At 39.5% G+C, this 17652-nt stretch overlaps 1 protein-coding gene across 1 annotated transcript in view; it reads right to left on the bottom strand.

The window, feature by feature from the left end:
• LOC104514257 (diacylglycerol kinase eta-like) overlaps positions 1–15593 on the bottom strand; it is a gene marked incomplete at its 3' end in the record, with an annotated part of 56134 nt that extends 40541 nt beyond the window's left edge. The window contains exons 1-2 of the mRNA XM_010157881.1: positions 15483–15593; positions 13417–13497 (exon numbers count right to left, since the gene is read on the bottom strand). The remainder of the gene's footprint in view (positions 1–13416; positions 13498–15482) is intronic.
• Positions 15594–17652: the final 2059 nt, after the last annotated feature.

Here is a 17652-nt window from a genome sequence, read left to right on the forward strand (position 1 = left end):
AAGCTGAAGGCAAACAACACAAGCGCTAAAAAATTATTGATAGAAAGAACAGATTAGATATTCTATTAGGATAGAAAGAAAAAATGGGTCATTACTGCAATAATGTTCCTGTTCTGTTCACAAATATAGGGTTTTTTTTGTGTGGGGAATGAAGGAGAGAACTAAGATACTGTTCAGTTTGCCACCACCCAGATCTTGCCATAAACTGGGATTTTCAAACACGTTAACACTAGGATAATTTGGCTTTTAAATATATACACATACTCATACATATGTACAAGCGTTTCCGGAAATTACTTTGATGAAAATTACACGGTCAGCTTTTGGGCCACTACTGCAACTTTTCTTTCAGACAGCACCTATTAGGAACAAGCTTAATATCTTGAAAAGAAATAAAGTTTCCATTAAATTCACTGCAAATTTGAAAGCATCCTTCACTTTCAAAGGGACTAGTTTTACCACTAACATTCTACATGTCTTAAACCCAATGGGTTTACACTTACAATCTGTAAAACAAAATCATAGAGAGTTCAGTTAAAACCTGTTGCCTCCTTTTTAACATATTTTTACATATCAACAACATGTATAAAAATACAGTTCCCAAAGCTTGGTGGCTACATTTCTGGTTTTCTTTACCGATTCAAAGAAAAATCCAGTCATTCTATTTGCTAATCAAGAAAATAATGGCCTACAGCTCAGCAGCAACACAGCAGCTGTTGTACAGCACCCGGCTTCCTGCAACGCGATATCTGCATTAAGGTACCTTCTGCTGCTCTAAACTATTATCGGGCATTACACTAATAGCACTTTGTATGGCCAATCTTGAATTGACTTAGTAATGTAGAAACATCACTTAGAACCCGAAACGGGACAGGAAATGGTTTTCCTGTTCTTTGAACAGATATTTTTAAAATATCTTTTTGGAACTAATGAAGAGAGGATGAGAGAGAGCACCCCCACCACTCCTCTTAGGGACTGCACCCGATGCCTGGGGCTTAGCTCAGTAACTTCTCTGTGCTGGTAGACATTGGCGAGGGAGTTCTGGCAAATATGAGTAAACACGTTTACGCCTCTCCTCCTTTCTCGTCTGCCCGTCCATTTCCCTCTCCTGAGGCAGGTGGGTCCATACAAATGTAATGGACGAACACACCCCCAGCACTAGGGTGGGAGTAGACCACTGGGGTCATTGACGCACCCTACCAGAACTTGTCTGCAAAAAATCACAGTGCTAACAGTTGGGCAGCTTTCTACAGTACTTCTAATTTCTTGGATTTGGGATACTAACTGAATTATAACAGTACTGTCACTGTGAAAGGTGTAGTTAATGATTTATGGTGAATTGTCACTATTATTTTTCAGGATGAGCTGAGCCAAGCAAGAGTATAAATTACAAAGGGAGTGGAGGATTTAAAAGCAAGGCGAGTAATAAATGGCTATTATATTTGCCCGAGTACGATGCAGAATTTATAATCAGAACAATTAGCTCTGTCTACTCCACTAAAACGTCGCTTCCCTCTTTTTGCTGGCCTTCTCCTATTTCACTGTTGCCAAGCTCACAAGTAATGAAGTAATGTGTGGGTTTGGCCCCAGCAATAAAAAAAATCAGAGGAGGGGGAAGGCAAAGGGTTAGACCCACACAGCTTCTCCTGCACCAGTACACCAGGGCAAGGGGCTTAACTAAAAGGCAGGACAAAAATAGTGACAGAAGCAGGTACAAGGTCTACTCTGACTTCACTCTTTAGTAGAATCCAGCCTGGATTATTTAGATGGCCTTGTCTTATCCCACACCGCTAGCAAAAATGAAGGACTATCTCCCAGAATAGATCTAGGCACATGAAGGACAAGAAATTGTTCAGGGGTAGTCAGCACGGATTCACCAAGGGAAAGGCATGCTTGGCCAACCTGATAACCTATGATGAAACAGCTGGCTTGGTGGATGAAGGGACAGAGGTGGACACTGACCACCTTGACCTAATTAAGGCTTTCAGCATTATCCCTTATGATCCTCGTAGAGAAGCTGATGAAGTTTGGGCTGGATTAACAGGGAGGTGGATTGAAAATTGGTTGAATGGCTGGGCCCAAAGGGTGGTGATGAATGGCACAAAGTCTAGCTGAAGGCCAGTAACTAGTGGTATTGACTCAAAGCTCACTACTGGGACCAGTCCTGTTTAACATCTTCATTAATGACCTGAGTGATGGGGCAGAGTGCACCCTCAGCAAGTTTGCAGATGACACACAACTGGGATGAGTGGCTGATACACCAGAGGGCTGTGCTGTCATCCTGAGGGACCTCAGCAGGCTGGAGAAAAGGGCTAAAAGAAACCTCATGGAGTTGAACGAGAGAAGCACAAAGTCCTTCCCTCGGGGAGGACCAACCCCAGACACCAGTACATGCTGGGAGCCACCCAGATGGAAAGCAGCTTGGCAGAAAAGGACCGGGGGGTCCTGGTGGACAAATAATTTAACGTGAGCCAGCAGTGTGCCCTTGGGGCCAAGAAGGCGAATGGTATCCTGGTTTGCATTAGCAGCAGCGTTGACAGCAGGTGGAGGGAAGAGATCCTTCCCTCTGCTCAGCACTGGTGAGGCCACACCTGGAGTGCTGTGTCCACTTCTGGGCTGCTCAGTAGAAGAGAGACGTGGACACACTGGAGACAGTGCAGGGAAGGGCCACAAGGATGATTAAGGGACTGGAGCATCTTTGATATGTGGAGACTCTGTGTGAACATCAGGAAACATTTTTTTACTCTGAAGGTGGCCGAGCAGTGGCACAGGTTGCTCAAGGAGGTTGTGGAATCTGCCCTAGGTGGCCCTGCTTCAGCAAGGGGGTTCAACCAGATGACCTTCAGATGTCCTGTCCAACCCCCAATAACTCTAGGATTCTGTGAAAACTCAATCCAGGTAAATCAAGTAATTCAGTTATGACACTTCCAGCCTCGAACTGTAAAACAGATACAAAAAGTATCCATCAAAGTTTGCTTTGTCAGAACTCTACAGTTGCTCAAATTTGACCTCATGAATCTAACGTCAACAAACTGCTAAAAGAAAAATATTATGCCTGCAGAAGTATAACCTTATAATGAGACAGTTACCAGAAGCAGGGTAGGAAAGTTTCATGAATTTGGACTGAAGACCTAGAAATTTATCTTAAATCAGTATTTAAATATAGCAAAAACAATAAACCATTCTTTTAAATGTAAACTGGAAACTGCTATATATAGTTCAAGGCCTGCACGTTTCTTTAAAGTCCTTACATAAAGATTTGTTAAGCACGTTCCTTCGTACTGCTGTGCCCTTAGCTCCAGCTTCACCAGCTCATTCTGTATCTATCAGATGGGATGGCTGCTGTGCTTAAAGGAAAACATTTAGTTAAATATTTAACAGTATTACATGCAAAATTATATAAAATAGAACAGCAACTGAGTATTTTCTTCTTCTCTAATAAAGGATTCCTGTTTAAACATGATCCAGCTGCTAGAAGCCAGGGATCTTTGTTCGCTAGAAGCAGGAAATTTATTCAAAGTTTACACCAATGGCTTTGTTTATAAAATTATTTGGTATACAGGAACCACACTGAAGAATACTTTTTAAGGTTTCTCCAGGTATTATAACCACTTTTAAAGCAAGAAGAGAAAAAAACGTGAGAGTACATAAGTGTAAGACTACAGGAAGAATGGATTCTGGTGATCCTTGGTGCTTGTTCTCTAAACACTGCTTCACCAGTGCTATACCATGAGTTCAGACAAGGAAATAAAGAGATTTTTAATGTATTTACTTCTATGCAAATCTTCTCATTGTGTCCACAAATTAAAGAAACTCTTGGAAAACTAAAGGATGAAAAAGACACATTTCCTGTCAGCTATTTTTTAAAAAAATTCCTGCTTACGCTTGAAATCTGTGGAAAACTAGCTCCAGATAAATGTTTCCAGAACCAAAAGTACAATATAGCCCAGAATGGCCACATTTTTAAGCATCCCCCTGTTTTCCTCTTCTGAAAAGTTTCGGCCTTCTTGTAATACCTCAATCCCAAGTGATTTATCTATGGATTTTAGCCTCACGGCTGAAATGCTTTATTGCTTTTTCATAATGAAGCTTAAAGCTTCAACATCTCCGAACACTCCAGGGAAAGGGAAACAGCACATCAAGTCAGAGATAAGGAGCTTAAAACTTGAAAGTCACACCCAAAGCTACCTAAAGAGCTCTGCGCTTCATTACATTTTTTTGTCACTGTGAGAGGGCGGGGGGAAAATGAGCAAATGCTAAATGGAGGAAAAAACCTTAAGTGCACACTAATTGCTTTTGTCTCTCGGGTTTGTTTGGTTTTTTTTTTTCCCCCTGCAGCATATTAATTTGCTATTTCAGTTTTTGTTTTGTTTCTAAGCTGTCTGAATATAGAAGAAAAAAAAATAAACTGAGTGGAAAATTGAACAAAATGGAATACAAAGCACTTCCCCTCTCTTTCTGTGGTTTGGGTACTGCTGGGGCTGGGAGCATCAAAAAGCCTTCGTCATTTAGAGGCTAATCAGCATCTGTATGAAACAGCAGATAGGTCACAACTAGGGAAAAACTAAATCCATCCCAGGAGTTAGTTACCCATGAAAAGCTGAGTCACGCTGGTGACGCCAGCTCAGGAACTTGAACTCAACACATTCCACCTCAGGAGATCACAAGACACCCCGCGATCTTCACGGCTGTCACTCCAGGCACCTCTGGTCAGCCCTGTGCTAGGCCGCAGACAGGGCACGGGGACATGCCTTTCTCCCATCTTGAAACGGTGCCACGCACTCACTCTTCTGGTAACGCCATGGGCAAAATTTGAAATGCAATGTTTCTGGTAGTGGGATTCAGCTCAGAGAGGAAGGCACTTTTAAGTAAAAACATTTCCAAATGTGTCTGAACTCCCACCATCATCAGTATATACCGTTAGCACCCAGCTGGAATCCCACTCAACTGGAATTCGAAGGAAGTGGCAAAGTGTACCCAAACCCAGGATATAACTGCACATCTAAAGGATAAATCTGATGTACAGTATGCTGAGAGGGATCCTAAAGATAGCATCACACACAGTAAATAGCACTTCACTGGTATTTCTTCAGTTTTCCTTCACACAAATAATTTCACAATACTAATGTAAACTCATTATCTATACCTGCATCACTTTTATCATCATTATTATTATTTAAATCAGGAGGCAATTGAGTTAAAATAGACCTATAGCAGATGTTCATGCAAAGTAGAGAGTGTTCACACAAGACTGTTCAGCAAATTTAACACGTAGCCTCATAAAAGCTACTGTTAAAAAAATTAACGCTAACCCAGCCAAAACCAGCACAAATATGTAAACTATTTGAAGTTTGGTTTATGTAAATTCATCAAGAAACAGAAACACGTTTCCAAACACAAATCCTTCCCTCTCAATTCCCTGCGGTTTGTTAAGGGGAGACGTCAAGCAAGAGTGTCTCCCTTCAAGGGAACATCTGCCGAAACTGTATGTAGAAACTTATTTTAAATACGTTTTTCACAAAGAAAATAAATTGCAATAGCTGTGCTCCAGAGTATTCCTACAGAGCAAATCAGAAAGTTTAATCATCCAGGATAAGAACAAGACAGTGAAAAAAGCTTCCTTAGCAACAGCTGAAACCAGGGGAAACCACCCCAAGTCTTGAACAAGCCAAAGCCTTGAAGGTGGTTGCTGACCTCATGATCCCAGGAGTCTCCCAACCCAGCAGTAGCAAGATGATGTCACCAAACTACAGAAATAAGAAAGACAGTGAAAGAAAAGCAGCAGAAAGCCCAGAAAAGGTCAGTGTAACCTTTAGGTGAGTGGCCCTCAGAAAAAAAAAAAAACAGACTGATGTAGAACAGTATCCGAAAGAGGCTTGAGGCTATGAGTAAAGAAACCATCCCCTGACGTCTGCTGAGACCAAACTGAACTAAACCGGATTTTGTAAACAAGTGGGACAGCATCAGAGAAATACATCCACTGGCATCCATAAGCTTTTCTGCAATTCAATAAAGCTCAAGACCTTGAACTTCAGGCGAATCAAGAGTCAGTAATAGAAGTGAATTGATGTTAGATGATTTAAATAAGAAAAAACCGCATTAGCAAAATTATTCCCAGCTTTGGAACTATCCCTCTGTCTCTGATATTCAAAAAGAGAGAAGACCGAAGTGCCCAAACCCAAAGATGAAAGGTTTCAAATTCCTTTGGGAAAAGACTCTTCTCATTTCCTCTTGATGTGGCTTGGGGAAGGTTAAGCAGTTCTCACATTCCCTGAAGTTCTTGTAGTCCCTGAAGAAAAGTCTCAATAACAACTCTGAAAAAATCTGGGTGGCATGAAAGGAAGCAAAATATGTCCAAGTCTAAGAAATTAACCACTATCTCTCCAACATACTGCAGAAGTCTGGCAACACATTCTGTTTTCCAAGCCCATCGTGAATATCAAAAGTTAATTTTCTAAAATCCATTAGAAGCAGCTAATCTCAACAATGAGCAGAAAGCTGACTGATGTCAGAAGCAGCAGGGCTGAAATAAACTGCTAAAAAGCAATACAACTTCGGGCCCAGTTGTAATATTCAGCTTGAAATTCTGACAAATTGCAAGAATTGAGTTTCCAGTACAACTGGGCAGCCTCCCATTAAATACAGCGGCTGTACAGAAGGATTCAAAGATGAAAAGAACTGGTTTATGCTTTAAGCTGGTTCCACATAAATTACATGCCAGTAAACTTTACAACCCCAGCCAAGATGTAGGATATGCTACATCCAGAAATATGGATGGGAAACAGGGTAATCAGAGTTCTGGAAGAAAACAATATAAATTTTAACCACAGCTGAAGAGAATTTGGCCTCACTAACCTACAAAAAATACCTGACCACCTCAAAAGAATAGGTTGAATGAAAATCAGCAGAAATAAATGTTTAGTTTTTCAAAATCTATCCAAATTTAGAGAATATCCAGGAAATCAGAGACAACTGGATAATTTGTTGTTGTTTAGAAACATATTAAGCAGAACCCTCTGCTTTCAGGCCAAAACAAATTAATAAGTCTGACCAAAAATGTGGAAATTAGAGAGAAAAAAAAAAAATTAACTTTTGGTAACAAAATTACATTCAGGGACTAACTTTAATTAAATTACTTTTTTGTTGTTCTTTTTATAATATTAAAAAAATACTTTTAAAAAAACTCAATCCCATGAATCTGAACTAAATTCAGTTCTTGGTTTGAAAAAATGTTAAAACATCAGGCTAGCCTATAATTATTTTTATTTCAGTCACTGAACTGAAAAGATCAATTATCTTTTGTCTCAATCACGAGCTGAGATGAAAAGCAAATTAAGGGACATGAAAAAATACAGAAAGAAGAAATAATAGGAATCTTCACTATGGGTAAAGATTACTAGATAATAAGTACCTTACTATTATCTCAGCAATTTTTGTGGTGCAATTCTTAAACTGAAAGAGAACTGCAGTGACAAGGGAACATTTAAAAATACAACAAAATTTTGATTACTCAGTTCCCCCCGCTTTGATCACCAAGGCACTTCAGAGAAAGCCAAGCAAGGTATTAAACGAATAGTTCAGTGACTTGAAAAAGTTCAGTGTTAATGAAAACAAACACACACCAGAGAAAAAACACAGAAGCATAGAAGTAATATTTATGAAATACAGACAGCTTCAAATTAACAGGAAAAGGATCTTGGTATCATCGTAGAGGATAAAAAAATGCATAATGTGTTGCTGCTGCAGAAAACAGACAAACGTGAGATCCATAAAGAATGTAAATGAGCATTAATATAGAAAGTAGGCCCAAATATTTGTGATTTGTGCTCCCTGAGTGCCAAACTGTTCACTGAACTTACAAGATGACAGCAAGAATGGGTAAGAGTATAGAAAAAATGTTTACAAATACTGTTTACCCTGGAAAATAGTCAAATCAAAAGGAGGTAATAAAAAATACAAAATAAAGGACAGTTTACAGGTTTCTGCTGTCTTTGCTTTATAATACTAGGTGACTTCATTAATGCCCAGCACATTAAGAGCTGTCCAAGGAAGTATTTTTCCACAGAATAAATAATCAGTATCTATGGTCTATATGGTCTATATAATCACTAAAACGAAGAAATCAGCAAAAATTTATGATATTGGACATTTCTGCAAGCATACCCAGAATCCTAATAATCAATGTTATTGGCTGGAATATAGTTTCATTTCCAGCCAATTTCTAATTACTAAGAATTGCAGTAGGCTTTCCAGGATAGCAGAACTGCCGACTGCAGCTTCCTCACTCGCAAGATGACCACTTTCAAAAGATGCACATTCAACAAAAAGTACTTGATTCAGCACCTAATTCACAAAGCTGGAAGCAGGGGTCTAACATATTTGGTGCCCTGGATGACAAAGCTCCTCTCACAGCTAAGACAGAATTAGTTATTAATCAGTGGAGTCTATAGTGAATTGAGCAATTACAGGAATCTACTTTAAAGAACTATTAATCTTATCCTACATGTCCAAATATAGGGGTCTATGAACCCATCATTTAATGCCATCCTGAAGCTAGGGTAAGCTGAATCCTCATCATCTAGTACGCTCATATCCAGCATCCTGGACAGCACCTTCCAGAACAACAGCAAAAGTATTTCCTCCGTTACTCTCAGGTGCAATTAGGTATCAGAATTAATCTGATCTAGATTTTCACTTTTGGAATATACATTTAGTAGGCAATTGAATTTCTGTGGTGTTGTGTAAAAGCTTTAATGGGCTAGAGGTTGGCCTAACCTATATCAAACATCTAAAGCCAGCTATACAAAGTAATGTTTCAAAACCTGTCTTTCTACCCTGAAATTATTATTTTCCTTCATATTTATCACAGCTGGCTTAAATGTTTCAAACATGTCTTTGGATGGACAAAATATAGGTGCTGCTACATGATGCCTGCGCATTTTACATGAGACTCTAGGATAGATGCATAATAACCCAGACCACTTTACACGTCCATGTGGCTCAGCAATTGAAAGGCAGCATGGCTAACATCTACACAATTTTTTCATCACCCAAGTGCATCAGAAGTCCTTCATCATCAGAAGCAAGGCAGAGGTAGAAACCTAAGCCAAAAGCTAGCCTATCAAAATCTCCTTTTAAATCACAATTCGTAATTGCCTTTGTTGCCCTGAGGAACTTCATGAATTGAATATGCCAGTTCAAGAATCATTTTAGTATTTAAAAATTCCATTCCTTATACCTATTACAACAACAGCACACCACCGATGTTCCACATGCCTACACTTTCCTGCTGGAGAGCACTATTCAGCCTCATTCAGTCTCAAGTCTTGTTTTGAGAACAATAAAGAGATTTATCTTAACGCACTTGAGATATCCAAACCAAAACGCATGGGGAGTTGCAGCTCTCGGCAGAATTGGTCACCGCCCCATCTGTTTGTGTGCAATAAAGATGGGAGACTGATTCAGGCCCAGAGTTCTCCCCAAGGAGGTGATATGCTCAAGGAGGTGATATACCTGAGGAGGTACATGCCTTGGGTCATGCTGAGACAACATACACCACCCACTGAGGCCCAAAACTGTGGAAAGCACATTCAGCAGAGTCCTCAACACCATTATGGGGACTCAGTGCCCACCCACGCCACTGAACTTCAGACACAGGGAGAACAAAAGCCCCCGTGGGCTCTGATGTGGCTGATGGAGAGAGTGATGCGTATCTCTGATGGGCTGATTGCCTTCTTGAACTTCTTCTCTCTCTTCCCACCGACTTAGGAGACTGGTAACTAACAAGCAAGTAGGAAGAATCTGGCCTTGAGGGTCTCCTATAAAGACTGAAGTCTAAGGACATCTTTTCCTCTCTCCACTAGCCTCTAGATGAGGATGCTCAGAACTACAAAAATCTACTACAAGGCACCCTAGTGCAAGCTTGTTCCCTAGGAACTACTTGCTAGTTCCTGTTCATTGTTCATTGAAACATAGTTCCTGTTCACTGTTCATTGAAAAACAGCATCAGCAATAAAGAAAAAATTGAAACAGATGAGCTAGTTTAAGTTTAGCAGCTTCTCATTTTAATTAGCTGATATTTATTTATCTCAACTTTCCCCTTAACCTCAATTTGTTTGTAGTAAGAAAGGAAAAGTAAATCTGGTGAATAAACACTGATATTCAGTTACATAAAATATTCTGCAAGCATGTGCATTACAAATAAACTCAACCTTAAATTTGTGTGTTATGACTAATTTTAGGACTTGAGATTTGTCCAAAAAAAGAGCATGGAAAATCTTGACATGCACACCTCTGTCTCCAAACAGACAAACTAGAAAGGGCAAAAGAAGGCAAACCAGCAGCTTCTACAAACCGGGGGTGGGAGACTGAGGAGGAGATTTAAATGAAATGACAAAAAGATTTGTTATAAAAAAAGTTCATTTTAATGTAAATTTTAAAAGTGCGTTTTCCTGGAAAAATGATCATTTGGTGTATATTCCATCTACATAAGTTCCTGTTAAAAATATTCTCTACTGGGACAAAGAACCAAAAAGAGTCCATTAACTAGAGAAAGCTAAATTAAGCATATAATGTTTTCTTTTTCTAACAAAGAGAATGCTAATAGAGCACTTACAAACAAAAAAATAAGTAATTTTAAGAAAGGCTGGATTATCTTTTTTAAGATGGAAAGAGGAAAAAAAAGCAAAAATAAACATTTCTTTTTATTCAAAAGGAGTATTGCTGCAAAGGTAACCACCCACCCCACCCCCACCTCCCTGACTTCAAACCAGTGCAGGCAAGGCCAGAGATGTCTCACTTCACTGAGCTGTGTTGCTGGGAGACTGGGTTAGGCAAACACAAAGAAAGAAGCCAAAAGATTAAGCAAGATGACGACTATTACCATATTTCACAGTCAAATCAGATGACATTTCAATCCAGGAGAGCTATAAATCCAAATAATTTTTCAAAATGAATTTGAAGACTCCTTAGAGAAAAAAACTGTTTGCCCTAAATTACCCAGGACATGAAAATAAAGTGTTTCCAAAGCTGTTAAAGCTGTAGCCCCTGAGATTTTCCACTACTGTCTTCCCCAGAAGTCCTGATACTAGATAAAAACATGCCATTGGTGAAGAATGAGATATTGAGTGGGCCCAAAGCATTATAAAGGATACCAAGACACCACATGTTTTATGAAAAAAAACCCAAACCCTACCTTAAAATATGCCCCCTTTGCTTCCCCACACAGAATTACAGCAAGAATCATAGAGTATCTCTAGTTGGAAGAGACCCATAAGGATCACCAAGTCCAACTCCCTGCTCCTCGCAGGACTACCTAAAACTAAACCCTATGGCTAAAAGCATCATCCAGATACTTCTTGAACTCTGACAGCCTTGGGGGTGTAACCACCTCCCCGTTCCAGTGAATGACCACCCAGCGAAAAACCTCTTCCTTATTTCCAGCCTGAATGTCCCCTGAGGCAGATTCATTCCATTTCTTCTGTCCCATCACTGGTCACCAGAGAGGGGATCAGCACCTCCTCCTCTGCTGCCCTCCTTGAGGAAGCTGTAGACTGCAGTGAGGCCCTCCCTCACCTTCTCCAAGCTGAACAAGTAACTTCAGCTGCTCCTCTGAAGTCTCACCCTCAAGACTTTTCACCATCTTGGTAGCTCTGCTTTGGACACATTCTATTAGCTTGATGTCCTTACATTGAGAAACCCAAAGCTGCACCCGGTACTCGAGGTGGGGCTGCACCTGTGCAGTGTAGAGTGGGGCAATCACCTCCCTTCACCGTGTAGCTATGCTGTGCTTGATGCACCCCAGGACACGGTTGGCCCTTTTGGCTGTCCGGGCACACTGCTGACTAATACTCAACTTGTCATCCACCCAACCCCCCCAGATCTTTCTGTAGGGCTGGTCTCCAGCCTCTCATCTCCCAGTTAGTACGTATAACCAGGATTACCCCGTCTCAGGTGGGGAATACGGCACTTGCTCTTCTTAAATTTCATACAGTTGATGATTGCTCAGTTCTCTGGTCTATCCAGATCTCTAGATGAATGTCTTCTTTCATGATTTAGTGATCACTAGTAACATTACAGCCAGAGTTTTCTTAATATTTTTTTACTGTAACAGAGGTTACAATGAAAGAACTTGGCTCTTTAGGGGGTGCTGAGCCTTATATGCTGTCTTGAGTAAAAAGTGACAGTCAACACTGCCGGAATCCTCAACTCATCATCTCTGTATGCCTCATCATTCCTCAGCTGTCCTGATGCCTGCATGCCAGCTTTACTTCTGACCAGAAGAAAGGCTGACGCAGAGCTCCTAAGCAACAGAAAGAACCTTTTCAAAAGGCAAGCTGGTACCTCACACAGCCATCCTCTCATCTGAGATCTTCCATCAAAGCAGTCTTTCTAAATGAATCTTAGCCAGTAAAGAAACTCAGACTGACGTAACACACGGGACTGTGCAGGCCAACACAAACAGGTTTTTGAAAAGCTCTGACTACTTCAATAGGTGCCTGGGAGGTACCAGAGCAAGGAAGACCTGCTGAAGCTTTCAGGAGGCTTGCATTGGACTGCCTTGGAGAAGAACAACCAACATTGGTAACATGCACCACCTGTGAAATTAAAATCCCAAGGAAAATGGAAAACCAGCATTTCAATAACAGGATTTGCAGGTTAAGAAAAACAATGCCACTGCAGTCAGCAGAATGCAAGACCTTTGGAAGGATAACTTGACCCACAATCTTCCTCACAGCCAGGTCTTATTCAAGAAATTTACTTTTCCAGAAGTTAGGAATCAGCAGAGGAACTGTGTCAGACATTATCAATTAGTTCCAACAAAGCAGTCAAATAATAAATGGCAAGACTTGTGTGTAGAACACTCTTGTGAACCTACAGAAAGAGATTAATGAACAGTCTTTCTTTCTTATATCTGTATCAGGGTCAAGGTACAACTGTGAAGAAAGCTTTTCCATATGACTTGGAAACATACAGGGAGATACAATGAAAAAAACCACACACTTCGGTAAGACAGAAAACCAAAACGTTATTGTAAGAAATTAAAACAGTACCACGATTACATTTTAATCGATCCGACATGTCACCTCAAAGACAAACTACCACATAAAATCAAGCTGGACTAATATGTACTAATTAAGCACTAATACTGAATCTTGGTAAATTTTTAATGCCTTGTCTCAGCATCTTTTGAAGCAACTGTTATCTAATATTTCAATTTCTGATTAAAAAAAAAAATCACAGAAACAAAATTATCAATAGCTGATCTGATATTGTTCCGATAGACTACACCATTTCCAAATAAAGGACATTCTGTTTCCAAATAGTGGAAAATAAGAAGCTATTCAGAGGACTCTTGATTTTCTTAGTAACAGCCTATCTATAGCTTTCAAGACCAACATTATTATGGCTCCATACCGTGAAGCTGTTGTTGACATTTTTTGTGCTTGATTCAGCTACGCTGGCATCTGACAGGTCAACTTCATCAAATATTAGAGACTGTGAATGGAAAAGAACACAAAAACATTAAATATAATCTGAGTCCACTTTCAGGTATGTTTACAGCCTGTGCTTTCATTTACTTGTGCCCATTCCAACTGGAAAATAAAAATTGGTGAAAAAATGGAAAATACTTGATGATGTGATAAAACTTCCTATTTCACTCCTAAACACAGTCCTATTTGCTACCTAAGTGGTATATGAGAGCATTAAAAAGTAGCTCAAAAAATATACATTGTTTTAAAATCTCTTTTAAATATTTTTTCTTTTCTTTTTTTTTCTTTTTTTTTTTTTGGTAATAGATTTAGCTCTGGGGTGTCTACTTAGTAGCATAAACGTGGTACCAGAGGAAAGAGATTCACTCTCAGTAAAATACAAATGAATTAATCAGATCAAGGGCCCTTCCACTCTTTTGTCTGATGTTTCAGCAAGAGAAGTATATCCCATCTTTAAACACTCCAGCTTCTGGCAAAGGCTTAATTACGTTCTGTTAAACTCAAGATGGGTCTTGAAGCACAGAAGGGAAGAACCATTTTTTGACCATACCATGCTCTTCCCCTTCCATGGCACAGGAAGAAGAATCGATGCTGGGGGAGTTGCAGCATGTCTATTCAACGCTACAGAGCATTTGTACAACTGCCTATTCATTACACCTCCTTGTCTCGTCTTTAGGGCACAGATGACATTGCCATTCTCAGACCTTTATATGCCACGTTTCTTACGACTCTATATGAACTGCTCGTGGGAGCAGCGTGTGCAGGGAAGCGTGACAACAGAGGTACTTCAGTGCTGGGCTCCCTGGAGAGACCATGTTTGCCTTGATGCATCACAGCCACACAACTGGGTAACCATGTGATTATAGTCATATAGTCCTAGAGAGAGAGATCTCCACGCCTCAGTAACAGTTTCATTGAGAAGACCAGGCTACAGAAGACGACTGAGACCTGAGGCACCTCACCTACCGCTCCCATGCGTCACTGCCACCCCACAGGGTAAAGAAAAGCAATGCCCACCACTACAGAACAGCAAATCTGAGCCAGCAGAACAAGCCAAAATGCTCTCAGTCCCAGTCCTGAGGGGGAGGGAGGAAATGCCTTTTCAGAAAGATGATAAGTATTCCCCTCTGCCCACCCCCAATTTTCCCATCAAAAATTTCAATTGATGGGAAACAGCTTTTTCCCTTCTAAATCAGTTTTCACAGAAAACTTTCCAATCTTGATTTTACATAACCGTTTCCATCTCTTCAACGGCAATACGGGCATCAGACTAGAAGGGTTTTAATGGAATTCAGTTTGAGAGATAACTAAGAGTTATCCAATTTTTACTTTTCTTTTGAAATGTTAGATTTGTCTTCTTAATAGCCACCTCCCCCAAATAAATAAAAAAAAACTCCTTAAGATGAATTTACTATTTTTCTGAATAGTCCAAATATAATAATTGATAAATTTGAGAAAAAAAGGGAAAAAAAAATCAAGAGAAATCACCAGTCTTCCTTAATTTAGCATACCACAACTCATACACAGTATTTTTAAAATAAAACAATCACTGATAATTCACTGTATTATTATTATCGCACTTAAAAATCCTGAAACTGAAGTACCTGAAAGGGCCTACAAGGATGCTGGGAGGGGACTTTTTTCAAGGGCCTGTAGTGACAGGACAAGGGGTAACAGGTTTAAATTGAAAGCGGGGAGGTTTAGATATGAGGAAGAAATTCTTCCTGGAGAGGGGGGTGAGGCACTGGAACAGGTTGCCCAGAGAAGCTGTGGATGCCTCATCCCTGGAAGTGTTCAAGGCCAGGCTGGATGAGGCTTTGAGCAACCTGGTCCAGTGGAAGGTGTCCCTGCCCATGGCAGGGGGGTTGGAACTAGATGGTCTTTGAGGTCCCTTCCAACCCAAAGCATTCTATGATCCTATGATTTACAAATCTAAACAAAACAGAAGTTACACGTATATGGCATTAGGTGCTACTAGCATAGAATTACCTTTGAATCCTTAGCATAGTAAAGGGTACGGCCTCGAAGTTTGAAATAACGCTTTTTCCACCTCTGAAAAGAACTGGTTTGCTTCAGTAGTAATCCTTCTTTTATACTTGTCTGAAAAATATTAAAATACAGAAGACAAGGTAAATACATATATAAATAGCTATGAAAATAGATTAAAGTTATGCTTTTTAAAATTTATGTTACATCTCGTATAACGGTGAATTTACATCTGTATCTTTTCACATTAAATTGAGACTAATTCTCTGGATAACCAGACTTCGCACTGCCTTTTTTTTTTTTTTTTTAACAATGACTGTTGGCAAAAAGCTAACTTTACATGTAAAATGAAAAGGCAGTTGAGAGGCAAATAATAATTGTGAAGACGAAGACAAAAATAATTTGAGTGTTTAGAGAGCTGCAAACCCACAAACATTAAAATAACAACTGATGGTGGCACAATTCACGAAAAAAAATGTTAAAAACCATCTGACAAGGTCATTTCCAGCCCCAGAATCTGCTTATGTGGAGGAGAAAAACAATTTCCACAGAGACACTAATTCAACAAGGTATTTAAATGTGTGTCTGATTCAAGCACATGAATTATGCCTTTAGAGGGAATCATCCAGTATGATGCAAGTTATGCATGGCTTCAAGCGCGTTGCCGAACTGAAGCCTTCAGCATGAAATCAGCTTATAAATAGGAATAATTATTATATGGAAACTGTGAGAACAGTAACAGCTAGGGATATTTTTACCAGGCAAATATTTTTAGTTAAAAAACGATTCGCTGATCCAAACCTTTCCACTGCAGGCTGAACCCTGCCTACATAAAGCCCAGTTTTTTACATGAGTAAAGCACAAATTAGAATATTTTAAACACGTATGCTGCTTTCATCAGTGTGTGGGATGATCCAACTGATTACTGAAATTCTCCACTTAATCAGATGAAATGACACCATACTAATTGCACAGGTTTTGAAAATCATTTTCTTCAGCTTTGAAGCACACAAAGGGTATGAGAACAAGCGAGTACATTTGCATACTATATTCCAAAAATGGTCTTTAATATTTCCAGAATATTTCCAATCTGTAGTGTAATAACGTGATTTGAATCTTATAATACAACTTCTACACAATGTGACATAAACATCATTTGAAGTTATTCCAAACCTTCTAAAGACTTAACCAAGACCCAGCCTAAAGTTTATAAATATCTTCCGTTAACTTTTAGGCAAGTAATAAAAATACAACAAAAGCAGAAAGCACTTTAATATTCCTACCACTTCCTTGAAATGAGAAACATCGCTGCAATGTACATACATCGCAACCTTCCTAACGTCATAAACTAAGAACATGGTCCAACAAATGCAAAGCAATTGAATTAATGCTCTCAAGAAAGCAACGCTCTCAGATGAAACATCACAGCTGAAAGTTTAGATTTATCTCACTTCACAAGCCAACAACCTGGACTGGCGAATTCAGTCAGCCCTCCTGCTCTAGCTAAGGGGTAGCAATTCCCAGCTGAAAGGGTCTGCTCACCACAAACGCTTTTATAATTGCTTGCAATTTTGTCAACAGACCCTAAGCTAAGATAGTTTTACACGATATAGATTTAATCAGTTGGCAAATACAGGCATTTATTCAAAGTTGTTTGTTGTCACCATGCAGCACTTCTGTTTCATATCGCTGAGATTTCAGAAGCTCATCACACAGGATATGAGTAGATGACTTGTGTGTTTATCAAGGGTCAGAAGACGTAAGACCAGAGAAATTCAGTTCCAAGGAAACAGTACTCCACATACACAGCTGGAAATCTACTAGAAGAATTTCCAAAATTGAATGAAATCCACATTCCCTATGTGTACTAGGAGACACAGAACACACATTGTACTGAATATTTTCAGGAATTTTAAAATCTGTTCAAAGAACATAAATCTCCCTAAGCCTTCAATTATACTAACTGAAGAATTAACTAACTCACTACATCAATTTTTACGCCTACATAAGCCATTTCCCCCGTTATCTACTTACCCCTTAAAACAGCAGTATCCCTAAGATCAAACCAATAGCTTCTAAGTAAATCTGTTCTGCAAATCATCCATTTAAAATTAACTCCTTAAATGACATCTTTAGAAAAATTACATCATACTGCTATATAAAACACTGGTCT

This window comes from Eurypyga helias, unplaced genomic scaffold, assembly GCF_000690775.1.
Source record: "Eurypyga helias isolate BGI_N326 unplaced genomic scaffold, ASM69077v1 scaffold6668, whole genome shotgun sequence".
In the NCBI taxonomy this organism is placed as follows: domain Eukaryota; kingdom Metazoa; phylum Chordata; class Aves; order Eurypygiformes; family Eurypygidae; genus Eurypyga; species Eurypyga helias.